Below are 13,471 nucleotides of genomic sequence, written 5' to 3'. Positions count from 1 at the left end.
AGATTAAAATCTTTATAAAACTTGACATGTAATCACAAATACAACATAAACTATAACAGCAGGCTAACTATGTTTTCACTAACATTTGTCCCCAAATAGATTTGAGCTATAGCTAGAGGAGGGATAAAAGGGTTTTCCAGGGTTAAGTCTACAACCACCCATCCAGTTTGGAGATAATTCATAATCTAATACTCAGATAATCTAGATTCAGAAACAAAAAATGGAGGCAGGACCCAAGTATGAGGATTAGATAGTGGAAAGAGCCACTGACTGATGATCTGCTGAAGTACCAGTTGACTGAAAGGACTATCTAAAGTACACAATTGTGTCATGATCTAAAGGTCCACTATGGTTTTAAAAGATCAATTGTGTTGGTTTGAAATCCTTATGTAATGTTTTAGTTGGAGTTAACTACATGTTTAAAGCCGGATATGTTCCTGTTCTGTCCCTGTTTTAACAGTCATTAGTTAAATGTGCCAAAAATATATTTTTGGAGCATTTTAAAATCCCTCTTTTTCCTAACTGCAAAACAGATTTATATGGAACTAGTGGACGGTTATATAAATGTATTTAATCCAATGGGATTACAACATTGGGTAACCCAATCCATTTTATAAAAACTGCAGTTTGTAGGCAGCAGGCATAGACATCTATCAGTTTGAGGTGTGTACTGGATTTAACTTGATAACACTTTTTTTACATTTCCAAAGATCATGGTTTGCAATCTTTTTTTATGAATTTCTCCTATTTCCTCCTCCACCTATTGATCTAACAACAAGTTAGGGAGGTGTGTACAGTGAAATAAGGCCAACCGGCCACATTGTCTTTTTTAAAAGGGGCCTTATGGTTATTGGGGTTTCTCTTTCCTGTAGTTATACAGGTTTGTGTGCATGTAAATAGTCTTCAAAGGCTAACGTCCCAAAGTTCCCCCCATACCTCATTCACACCAACGGTGTTTCAGGGCCGGTTCAGAGCTGGAGCTTGAAAAGCACCGGGTTTTCCTGTTCACACTGCAGCGGAGCAGCCTCTTAGCTCCGGAATCCGGTTCGTTTCAAGCACCAAAAAATTGTCCGGCCAGAGCAAAAGCACCGCTTATGTCACGCTTACGTCGAGGCGGGGGCAGGGGCGGGATCAACTCCTGAACAACAACAAAAAGCCGGCGTTGTATCCAGTTTGTAAACAACGATGGAGAAACTTAACAAGCAGAAGTGGTCCACTGAAGAGACCATCTACCTACTGGGAATCTGGTCTTCCGAAGAGGTACAGAGGAAGCTGGAGCACAATCGGCCATTGTTGTTGTTGTCGGTGTCAGCTGTGAGGGGTTTCCGCGCGGTTTGGCTTTATGAAGCAGGCACGCAAACGGTTACGTCATGACGCAAACGATGACGCAATGACGCAGCACCAGTCGGACTCTGGGCAGTGTGAAAAGAGCCGGAGCTAAACCGAAGAACCGGTTCTGAACCTGAAAAGCTCTAGCACGGAGCTTGAACCGGAGTTGCGTTGGTGTGAATGAGGTACCAGAGGGAGTTTTTCTCCCACACACTCCCCCCTCTAACATCAACACCTTCATCACCTCTAAAAAGGTCCTTACACACCAAACTGACACCAAAGAACACGTGGTTGGTTTGTAAGGACCTTAAAGCACAAGCTGCTATAATCAACATCCTCTTGTATTCAATTGAATCCAGAGTCATGTCCTGTTGAACCATTTCATTAGATTAAGACAACCTTATACCGCAATCACAATTATTGTTCAAGCTTTTTCATACCATTTACTGCATCATTCCAGATTCTCTAAATAAATGTTAAACTGAAACCATATTAAGTACCGCCCATTTCCACAGTTACCTTTCATTGAAGAAAAGGAGCCCTGAAGGGAGCACCAGTCTGTGGTTCCTGTTTGAAACTGGAATGTGATTTATCCACCATTGTTAATAACCTACACTAGACAAACCAGTTAACCAGCGTGAGTGTCTAAAGGACCAACATATTTCTGCTCATTATATAGGCTTAGCTGTTTCACTTCTCAACACTCATGTCAGAGCATCTTACTATCAAATTAGATTCTATACAATCAATACCTTCATAAACTAAGAAACAGAGATTAGGTCAAATGTCAATGGGTCCATGAGCCCTCAATGATCATGTTAACATTCCGAAAACAACAAATATTTGAAAAAGGCTTTAATTATTTTGGAAGCATTTACTATCTGTCAGCCTGCTGCAGTCAGTTCTAGCCAACCTATCAATATCGATTGGACAGGATCAGACCAGAGAAAAAGAACAAAACACATCTTAAAAAGGGACAGTCAGCACGTCCAAATAACAACTTTGGCTGGTCATGTGAGGGATTAGAAAAAAATCTAATTGAGCTCCTTGGTGAAAAATATACATTTTATTTATGAAATATAAGTCTAGCTTTTACATCTATATACTGCATTTACGTTGGTGGCTCTAGCAACGTTTATGTAATAGCCTGCAAACAGCTGTGTTTAAAAAGGGAAACAATTACAAATATTGGTCGCATCTTCCTATCACTTCCTTTAAAAACAAATGCAAGAGCTAGCCAGATCCAGACCTTTATGACACAAACAGGTCTGCTCATGGAAACACTGCCCGGTCTTTCAACAAAGACCCACCACATTAATAAAGTCTCTAAATAGCCATATTAACCTCAACAGACAAAATGACCACAATAACCCTGTGTACAGTGCTACTACAGTTTCATTTAGCAACATTGGATCCTGGATTTGACTGTAAAATGACTAAAGATTAAACATTAACAGTCCACTCCTGTGAAACAGTGTAGTCTTCTAACTGATACATCAAGGGGGACACAGCTGAGTGGTCCATAACATTCATTTTAACTGCTGATCACTATTTACACATTTTTAAACGCATCATTTCATTTTAGTACACCAAGATGCTGCCTAGTCCTCAAGTAGTCATTTTCCATATACAAATGTGTGCCTATATCTGCAATCAAATGTTACAAGAAGGATATAACAGCCCTTTAAAAGCCTCTAGTGTTTCTCCTCCAGCATTGTCTACAGGTGCGATAAATAGTTTGGAGATAAATGTGTCATGAAGGAAAGATAACCATTGATTAATAGTCCGTGGGGATATTTCATGTGTGATATGGATCTTTTTGTCTGCAGTTAATCCAGTGAAAGGCACCCATTCAGAGCATTGAATTGATTAACTCAAGAATCATTGTTCAGCAATACAATGTAATCATGCGATGTTAGAGGGATGGTATTTCATATTTTCTTACAATCAATGGCCTCTTTATAGCGTTCCAAATCTGCTGCAATACAATTTCTGAATGTAGAGATCTACAATCCCATCAAATCTTGTTTGAAAATATGATCCTGTTTTACTTGGCAATTTAAGTCCATCTCAGAGAACGTCCTTACTGCCAGCCTTGGCCATGTGAAGGCTGCGAAGCATAGCCAGACAGTTCAAGGGGACTGAGCTGGAGCATCCTTCCTTTCTACACACAACCTCGTCCAGAAACCCCCCTCTCGCAAACCTCACACATTTGAGTGACCGATATGCCTCTCTTACGCAAGTAGAAATTCAGTGAGATGGCCAGAATAAAGAAAGGAACCAACAGTGCATGTATAACTTTGAACAACCAGGCTGCAAAACCAAAAAGTAAGAATTGCATGAAAAAAAAGCAAAGTGACACAAAATACCAGGTAAACTATGGTATTATTTACAACAAACGATATTTAACGGAAGACATAAAGGTGAATATGGTAAAGGGTTCTGAAATGTTACAACTACTAATAACAATAATTACTGTCACAGTAAATGCAAGATGTTATTTACATTCATGTCAAGTTGAATTGATTTCCAAGTATGTGTTGGGTGTATTTCCCCTGTTTTTATCATTGCTCTGTTTTTTGTTGCACAACATTTGTTTAATGTTTTTCTTTAGCCTAGAATCTTTAATTGGACTGTTTGATTAAAAGGAGAAGATTTTTGTCAGCAATGTATGGTCTAAATAAAATAATACAGTACGACATTCATCACATCATAATTCACAAGTCACTTATAGGACTGATGACAAATGCGCATGTGATAAAAGTGCCTACAATGATACATATCTCACAGGAAAGACAAATGATATGTATTGTGCATGAACCTAAGGAGCAAAGTAGTGTTAGAGCTGTGTAATAATCAATCCTGCACGTATACACTGAAACAAACTGGAAAAAAATACATTTGGGATGGTACTGCCACAAATAAGTAGGCTAGGGCTGGAAAAAGATGAGCTTATTACAGGTTGGCTGCAGGCTGACACATGTACAGTACTGCGGGTAAACTATGCCAGATACAGATGACTGTATTTCTTCTTTCATTCCCCAATGACCTCAGCCCATTTTGAATAAACAAAAAGACACAGGTTTTCCAAAATACCAGACATACCTGATGGTAGCATTTTCAAATGATGACAACAGTTTTGCAGGCTGGATCCATTGGAAAGTAACAAAGTACATGACTCAGTTAGTGTACTTAAGTTGAATTTTGAGGTACCTGAACTTCTATTCCACTATATTTCGCATGAAATTATTGTCCTTTTGATAGTGGTTACTAGTAACTTTTTACATAAATAACATGATCTGTGAATATATATTTATGTTCCAGGTCTTCCAGTACATATGTGCCCCACATTGACAAATTCAATTATTTAAAAAATAAAGAAATGGAAACATATAATATTGTATAATAAACAACAGTTTTGAAAAAGCAATTCTTACAATGCGTACTTTTATTTTTGTTACCTTAAGTCAGGGGTGGGGAGCCTTGTTCGTCTCAAGGGCCATTTCAATTTTTACAATATCCTCAGAGGGCCGTACAAATGATTGACCTTTGCTTAAAAAAACTAAAATCACAGCCCATTCATTTCATTCCGGCTCCTTATCGGTACTGCAATTTCTGAAGTGCTGGAGTGGCGTTCTTGTGCTCTCCGTCAGAAATGCACCCCTGTCAGTCGAGACATATACCACGTGATGACACGTTTGGCTCGTGTTGTGTTCAAGGACCCTGACCTTGGCCAGGAAAAACAGGCACTCGCTAGTTTAATTTGATTGCGGTCTAGTTTTCTTACATTTTTTTCTTTTTTTCGTGTGTTTATAAATTACCTCGAGGGCCGTACCAAATTGTCTCGCGGGCTGTATACGGCCCGGAGGCCGGAGGTTCCCCACCCCTGCTCTAAGTAACATATTGGACTTTACCGTACAATAGAGTATTTTTAGACTGTGATCTATGTGGTCTAGCATCTGAATACTTATTTCATCTCTGACCGGATTCTTCGTATTTTAGTAATGATATTTTAGTAATTACTAAAATTCTTCGTATTTTAGTAATGATGAACAAGCAATGATTTGTCTGCAGAAAATAGATGGATAATAAAACGCACCTTTCCAAGAATAAAATGCTAAATAATCATGTGAAAATAAACAGATAAAAACAGATAAAAACGTGTTATGACTTTTGTTGTTTTTCTTCAGTCAGTGGGACGAGTTACCCCACAGCCCTGTCTTGTCAGAACAAGAAGCTATTTCCTGAAACTATTTCACAGTTGTGGTTTCTTCAGTTTGATGCAAGACTAAGGCTTAGAGGAGAACACAATCATATAAAAAGTAATGCATGCATCAATTACATATCTACAGTTGCAGTAGACTTCAAACTGTTGGATGCCAGTTTAGTGTTCAAGCGTGTGCACGCTGTAGCCACACAATACCTGTGGGTTTGCAACATGCTGCAATTTATGTGGGGAAATACCGTTTTAAAGTAAGAAATATCCCCCAAAACGTTTCAACTGTATTCAGAGTAAGTGAACGTGTACTATTAAACTTACACTATCTACAACAGAAGGTTATTTCTCCAAAAATGTGTCCTTTGTAGACTAGGGCAGTGTTTCCCAAAGGGTGTGCCGTGAGGCAAGTCCGGGTGTGCCGTGGGATTTTGTGACAACCATACGTTATTATTGCAATATACAACTACACAAAAAATAATTACTTTTTAATTTACTATATCAGTACTTTGTAGGTTTATATGTACGTAATCTGCGCGACTTGTGCGTCCACATCTCCACGTGCAGTGCTGCATAAACATGGCTGAGTCAGCGATAACTCTCGAGGGGTGGAGGTCTGCCCATTATTTTGAGTTGGTCCAAAGAATAGACAGGAATGTGACGGTGAGGTGCAAACTGTGTCCAGGCCAGAAGCTGTTATCCACTGCTGGAAACACCACGTCAAACCTCAACAAACACCTGCAAAGAACACATGCTAAGGTGAAGCTACCGCACAGCTATTTGTTGTTTGTTTATATCACGTAGTCTGTTCTGCTTCTCTGTCTTCCGGTTGTTGTCTGTTTTGAATGACAAATACACACTACCGCCGCCTGCTGGTAAGGAAAGTTATTGCCACTCACGCATGTGCTCGGCGAGTAAAGTAACGAGTTACTTTATGTAGATAGTAACGAAGTAGTGTAATATATCGGCAAAATATTTACAATAGCACATGTTTCAATGCTGATTGCTGAAATGTTACATTTATAATTTGTAGTTCAGGACCATGGACAATGCAGCTTCCTTGCATTGACAGTTCTCTGTGCTGAATTTCTGCTGAGTTTCCTTTGCCTCATTTTTAATTTTGTGACCTGTCTGGTTTAAATGAGTGTGTTGCTGCTTTGATGAAGCCTAATTTGATAAAGTTTCAAATTAATTTCTGAAATATTTCGTTAATAAATATTTCATGAGTCATATAGTTGTCTTTGTCACATTTTATTTGGCATTAGTAAATAATTATGCACATTTACAGATATTTGACATGATATGAGTGATAACATGTGTTATAAGGGCTATTTTGCACAATAGGTGTGCCTTGAGATTTTTACTTGTCCTTTGGTGTGCCTTGGGCACAAAAAGTTTGGGAACCACTGGACTAGGGTGACCAGATGTCCCCGTTTTCCGGGGACAGTCCCCGTTTGTATTGCCCTGTCCCCGGTTGAAACTGTCCCCGGAAATGTCCCCGTTTTTTAATATATGTTAAAAACACATAGTGAAATGAAACGTTTCATGTCAGGAAACACTGGGTAAACAGATTGCGGTCATGCCAGCCCCCACTTTGGAAAACACAGTCAAGCCAGTAGCGATGTGTCGGTCGCGAACGAGCCGGCTCAAAGAGCCGGCTCTTTTAAGTGAACGACGGGAGCCGGCTCGCGAACGAGCCGTTTTTTGTTAAGTAATACAAGACAGAATGATGATGACGATGATGATGATCTCCGCGCTACAGCTGCGTGCATGCATGCAGTGACATGTAATATCCAAGGATTAGAGACTGTTGGATGCTGCTGTTTTGAGCATTGCAATATATTTATTTTCACTGTTATTTATTTATGATTATCCTTAGGCTCAGCAAAGATTTGATGTCAGCTGTTGCTGTCTTGTTTTCTATAGTTAATACAGAAATAGAGCCCTGCTGTTTTGTCAGGGCCTTTTCTTTAAATATCATTTGAAAATGTCGATACAGTAGCCTCTTTTTTTACATGTATATGCTTAGGTTTTTATAGGTGTTGCTATCTGTTTTGTGTAGCGTGGTTCTACAAGCAAGTCAGTGCATTCATTGGGTGGCATCAGAGAGTTACAAGGGTCTGTAAATGCAATGAAAACATTTGGCCACAGCAAATCATTTATTAAACATGTCATTTTTACTTTTGAATACTTCAGTACAAAGGATGTATTGAATAATTTAAGTGATATATGTGTACACATATAAATCATTAGTCAAAACAAGGCTACATTTGATTTAATTATAAAAAGGTATAATATGTGATAAACTGAGGAGCCGTTTGGGAGCCGAAAGAGCCGGCTCTTCTTGGTGAGCCGAGCCAAATGATCCGGCTCACCAAGAAGAGCCGGAATTCCCATCACTACAAGCCAGCCCGCACGTGTATTGCGGTGCGCGAATATCCTATGCATTACGGTAGAGGCCTGCAAAAACTGCCTTCAAAATAAAAGCGTTTACTCGGTCAATAACAAATATACCTAAAAAAAACACACCAAACATATTCATATATAGGCTACTGGAGCTTAAATTAAGAAATATGTACTATATAATGTGATCAATAATCATTTAAAACAAACTACGTATAACTACCACATTATAACTGAGTGAATGTCAAATGTAAGTAGGCTATACAGTTATGAAGACATATCTGACATTTCCACTGGGTGACTAATTTCAATTGATGTTGACACCATCTCACAACACTCCTAAAATAACATTACGTTCTGAAGCACAATTTAACATGTATGCTGTTTAAAATCTCAAATTAGATCTATTGTCCATCTATATTTTGATTATTATTTAATGGAAACCGTCCATAATCAAAGAGTCATTCGAAGTCAATCAAATACTTATTTCACTTCAGGGTGATAGCAGGAGACCCCATCTAGTCAATCAGAGAAAATCAGGACAATCTGATGTAGAATTTCAAAATAAAATACTGTTGAAATCTCATATATGGGCTATCGTCCTTCTGTTTTTATACAAGAATAAATAAAAAACTGTCAAATTATCAAAGACTTATTTCACTCCAGGGTGATAGCAGGACACCCCATATAGTCACTCAGAGAGAATCAGGACAATCTGATCCACAGTTTCAAAATAAAATAACTTTGAAGTCTCATATGAGCTATCTTCCTTTTGTTTGTATCCAACAGTTAAAATGTTCGAATTACATTGAAACAGAATTGTCCCCCTTTTTTCTTTAACAGTCAAGAAAATTGGATATGTTAATGATATATATTGACCGAAAAACTCAAAATGTCCCCGGTTTTAATTTTGAAAATCTGGTCACCTTATTGTAAACGGTACTTGAAAAAGCAACTCACTGCAATAAAACAGCTTAAATGTGACGTGCTTCACCAGACCTAACTCCATAAAAAAAAAAACATGCACTACGATACTGCGTATCGAGAAACATTAGTAATATTGCATCTAAAAAACTAAAAGTGAGTCAAAGGGAGTTGCTCTTTCATTCGGCATGTAGCAGACATTACACAACACGTTTACAAACTTTACAGTGGCAACTTCTGTTCCAGCTTCCAGAGGTGGAGGTGTGAAACGAGGTGTGTCTGTTTGATATCAATGCCCAATGACGACCGACTCATGTGGACATGAACACTTTTTTTAAATTTTGTTGGACAAGATAAGTTTTGAATTGCAAACAAATGAGTCCCTGAAGAGTGACTCGTCTTCTTTACATACAGATTTAAAAAGTATACATGGAGGATTGCCAGGTAACAAAGAAATGTTGGAAGGGAGGCCGCTGAGACTGCTCACCTGCCCGCCAGAGAATATGGTTCCGGGCATGAATGAGGTCCACCTGACCCTCCCTCACAGACCCCAACAGGTAGTCTAGCGAACACGACTTCTCCCTTTTCCCTGAGAAAAGACAGTCAAGAGTGAACGCTTACCTTTTTACGCTGTTCAAAACCTCAGACGAGTGTTTCTCATTCACCTCACTGCCAAACATTGGGGTCAGAAAAGCGACCGAAACCCTGGTCGAGCGGACTTCCTCCTCCCGGTGTGTGAGCTTCAGAAGGCTCGCGCAACCTATTTACACAAGTACTTTCAAAATAAAAGCACTGCCCACGAGCTCGTGCAAAAAGAGGCAGTGTTGAAATGTAGGTTAATACAGGGCCGGCTCTAGACAATTGGCTGCCCTTGGCGAGATTGTAACTGGCGCCCCCCCCCCAGAGAATCGTACAGTAGAAAATATAAATATCAATAGAGTATCCAAGGAATACACAATAGAAATATAAAGAATAAATGAAAAATCTCTACAAAAGACAAATACACTACAAAAACTGAAACTTATTGACATAGGCCTAGGTAATGTACATCAAAAAGGCTTCAAATGTATTCAGTATTGTATGAACATGTTTGAATTGGTGGGTGGACGTCACATCCTCCAGGGGGGTCCGGGGGTAAGCCCCCCCGGGAAGAAATGTTTGAATATTTTAACCTGTTGAACCCCATCGACCCGCCCCCAGGCGGAAAAATGCATCATCTGCAGGAAACAGCGTCTGAGGGCTTCTTAATATGTAATAAACTATGAATGTTTTATATCCATGTAACGGGAAGAAACTCAGCTAACTGATCATTATATCATTATTTTTTTTGCAAAAAAAAAACACAAAGCTAAAGCTGAGCCACTGAAATAGCCACGAGCGAAAAAATGCTAAGAGCGGTTGCACAGAAAACACGGTATAACCAGTGGCGACTGGTCATTAGGGGCATGTGGCACAGCCCCACCTAGTGTCAGCAGAAAGTATTACAAATAATGATTACAATTTTTTTTTTTATTAAAAAAAATATAAAATATATTTTAAGATCATGTTTAATCATCTGATTCGTCTGTACATTGCTGTTTTAGTCTATGTTCTTCTAATTAGTGTCTACAGTGTGTGCCTATTGAGCTGTTTAGAGCCATGTGGGACAAAACCTGATCATGCCCCTCTCTCTCACTGTCTAAGTGAACAGTGACTGTAAACACTACACTGCACAGGCTCAGAGTATTGTCCTATTTAATGTGTTGCAACAAAATAATGACCATAGGGGCACTGAACTGCCATCCCCACCATACGTCATCTCACATAATTCAGAGCTGATTGGCTGTAAGTATGTGTGCCGCGAAAAGTGTGGTGTGTGAAGAGGAGATGAGAGACGCGTCCTAAAACCCGGAAGTAAGCTGCGCATGGGTTCCCTCCACAAAAAAGCAATGAGATTTCTCCATAGGATTTTAGAAAATAGCTCAAAATAAGATCTGTGGGAAACGTACCTATTAGATAAATGCACGTTTTGTTCAGCCAGATAATATCCACATGTCTACCCTACTTTTATAATTTTCTAATCATAAATCTAACGATTAGATTTATGATAGACTTTTGAAACTACAAGAAGATAAGGAGGACTTTTACAAAAAAGTAATAGAGATTTTTGTCCAGAAGGATAGGCAAATGGACTTCATCTTCAAGTCAAATTTTATTGAAAATGGGATCTTACTAAGAGAGAAAAATTCAATATTTAACCTGTTAAACCCCATCCCTGTTTTTCAGGTCTCAGGCTTGAAAATGACATTTCCAGAACAAATGACCATAACTACACTTCTAAAAGGGGAAAATGAATAATAATTGTTCTCAAAGTAATAATAAACCTGTGAGTTGGATGTAGAAAAGTCAGAATCAATATAGATGTTTTTTATTTTAAAGAAAATTCAGATTGAACATAGTAAAAAACTGTAAATTATAGGGTCCGTCCAAAAATTATTTTTTACTTATAGTGAAAACTACCCTTGGATGATGGGTTAGTAGACTAAAAGCTATAGGAATCCAAAGTACAACATATAATAAGCACCCTGTATCAAGATTGATGCAAAATAAGTGACATTTGACCTTTTTAGAGAGGTTTAGCAAAAATAACTCTGATTTGGGTGGAAATGGGCATTTTTGCCGTTTCTCTGGAACCCATTGGTCGATTTTGGTGATTGGCATCTCTTTTTAACCGTTAGAGCCAATAGAATCAAAGGGGAATTTCCACATACACACCAACGTTACCAAAAAAAGTGGGGGCTTCACGCATGCAGTTTTGCCCAGACCGAAAGCTGTCTCACGCTCTGAAATGTGAAAACGGAAAATTAGGTTTATTGCATATGGATTATCAGAAATCATTTCAAAGTGACCTATGTGACCTATGGATTAACCTTCAGCAGCGTTTTTATCGTTTTAATGCCATTGAAGACAACTTTTGATCAGACAACAACAGAGGTAAGACCTATTGCCGTTTTGGCTACCTAGCACCACGTGTTTGGATGTCTGTTTTTGTTAATATTGTCGCGAGTTCTTATCATGGAGTGATGATATAGATACCTATCGATTCTGTGTACTCTCACGATGCTAATCGATGGGTTGGATTTGCAGTTACGATAAGTAATAAGGGTGTTATACCAGTGACGTTTTTATATGTACAAAAGTGGTGGGCCACAAAAAACTTAGATGTCTATATATAAGTTTCTGCAGTGAGGTTCATGGCTGGTGAGGCACTGGCACTGACTCTTCAGGTTTACAAATATTATATTTTGACCTAAATCAAAACATAATATTATTTTCAAAAGCTTTTTTTGTCTGATGCTTCGATTAATTTTAAACAGACAGTTCAACAAAAGGATACCCAAAAAATGTAATTTTATCATTTAAACTGCAAAAACAATGTATGGCCTGGGTATCTTTTAGCATATTAGCTTCAAATATGAACATATTGTTTACAATAATCATTTCAGCTACAGTATCTTTACATATACACCTTTATATATATACTGCTGATAGGTATCTTAACGTATTATATGTCGATATGTTTATATATTACTTGCTTTATATTTTTGGGTTAGTTAGCTAATAATCTCAGTCTGTAAAAAAGTCAAGCCGTCAAATAAATCTAGAGTAAAACATAGTACAATGATATTAGCTTCGAAAAAGTAGTCGAGTAGAAGAAGTATAAAGTAGCACAACATTAATACACTCAGGTCAAGTTTAAGTAAACTACTGTAGGTCTACCTTAACATTTAAGTATTGCTTAAGTTAATGTAACTTATTAACCCAGGGCTGGTCCTTAGCTTTGGCGTTATAGATGTTCGCCTAGAGCGCCAGATCTGGGGGGCAGCTCTGGGAGGGAAACATTTTTTTGACCCTTGGTGCTCATCCTAATTTTCGGCCTTGATGTAACAATATTCATAATTAAGTAAATGTAACACCCTTTTCACCCCGGTTCAGGGGCGGACCTACCGGGGTGGCATGGGGTGGAAACTGCCACCCTAAACAATAGCCTTGCCACCCCAGCTGCCACCCCAGTTGGCATCTTTGTTTTGAAAGAAAAGTTGTGGCTCATCGGACATTTATGAGAGAAAGTCTCTAATGTCCGAGTGCAAGTGAATGCAGCACAAGATGCACGTCATGTAACACCTCCCCCGGTCCTGGCGCGAGAGTGGAAATATGATTGGTGGCGAATTCACTTGAACGGGGGGACGGCGCAAAACGAGAAGCCTTTCGGACCCAAGCACTGAAGGAATGAGGTAGTTGCGATCTACAATGACATAAAAGAGAATGTCAAGTTTGGCTGTACTCAGCATTGAATCAAAACGCACTACAGCTGTTGATCTTAATAAGTTTGTGAGGCGTTTTGCTGAACAAAATAGTAATCGCCGCATTCAGCTGTAATAGACATGCCAACTTGATGCTCTGCTCACGGATGACTCGATGAGAATAACAAACTGTTAAGATGATGACCTTGTATGCGTGTATATATTTTTTTCTTTGAGGGGGTCTGCCCCCAAAAAACTGTTTTAAGTCCTGAGAAAGTAAAATAAGACGGTGTGTAAAACTACACTGCCCAGCCAA

The 13,471-nt window shown here is 38.7% G+C and overlaps 1 protein-coding gene across 7 annotated transcripts in view; it reads right to left on the bottom strand.

Annotated features, from left to right (window-relative positions):
- mctp2b (multiple C2 domains, transmembrane 2b) overlaps window positions 1–9,661 on the bottom strand; it is a 72,533-nt gene extending 62,872 nt beyond the window's left edge. For 3 of the 7 annotated variants that reach the window (XM_034233744.1, XM_034233749.1, XM_034233750.1), the window contains exon 1: window positions 9,494–9,661. The gene's annotated coding sequence lies outside the window, so the exon portion shown is untranslated. Of the gene's footprint in view, window positions 1–1,848; window positions 1,992–4,790; window positions 4,970–9,493 lie in introns of those variants that run through there. The other 4 variants (XM_034233752.1, XM_034233746.1, XM_034233747.1 and 1 more) reach the window with 4 other exon arrangements.
- Window positions 9,662–13,471: the final 3,810 nt, after the last annotated feature.

This window comes from Gymnodraco acuticeps, unplaced genomic scaffold (assembly GCF_902827175.1).
Source record: "Gymnodraco acuticeps unplaced genomic scaffold, fGymAcu1.1, whole genome shotgun sequence".
In the NCBI taxonomy this organism is placed as follows: Eukaryota; Metazoa; Chordata; class Actinopteri; order Perciformes; family Bathydraconidae; genus Gymnodraco; species Gymnodraco acuticeps.
Note: the sequence above shows the minus strand (reverse complement) of the source record. Positions and strands in the feature narration are given on the sequence as shown.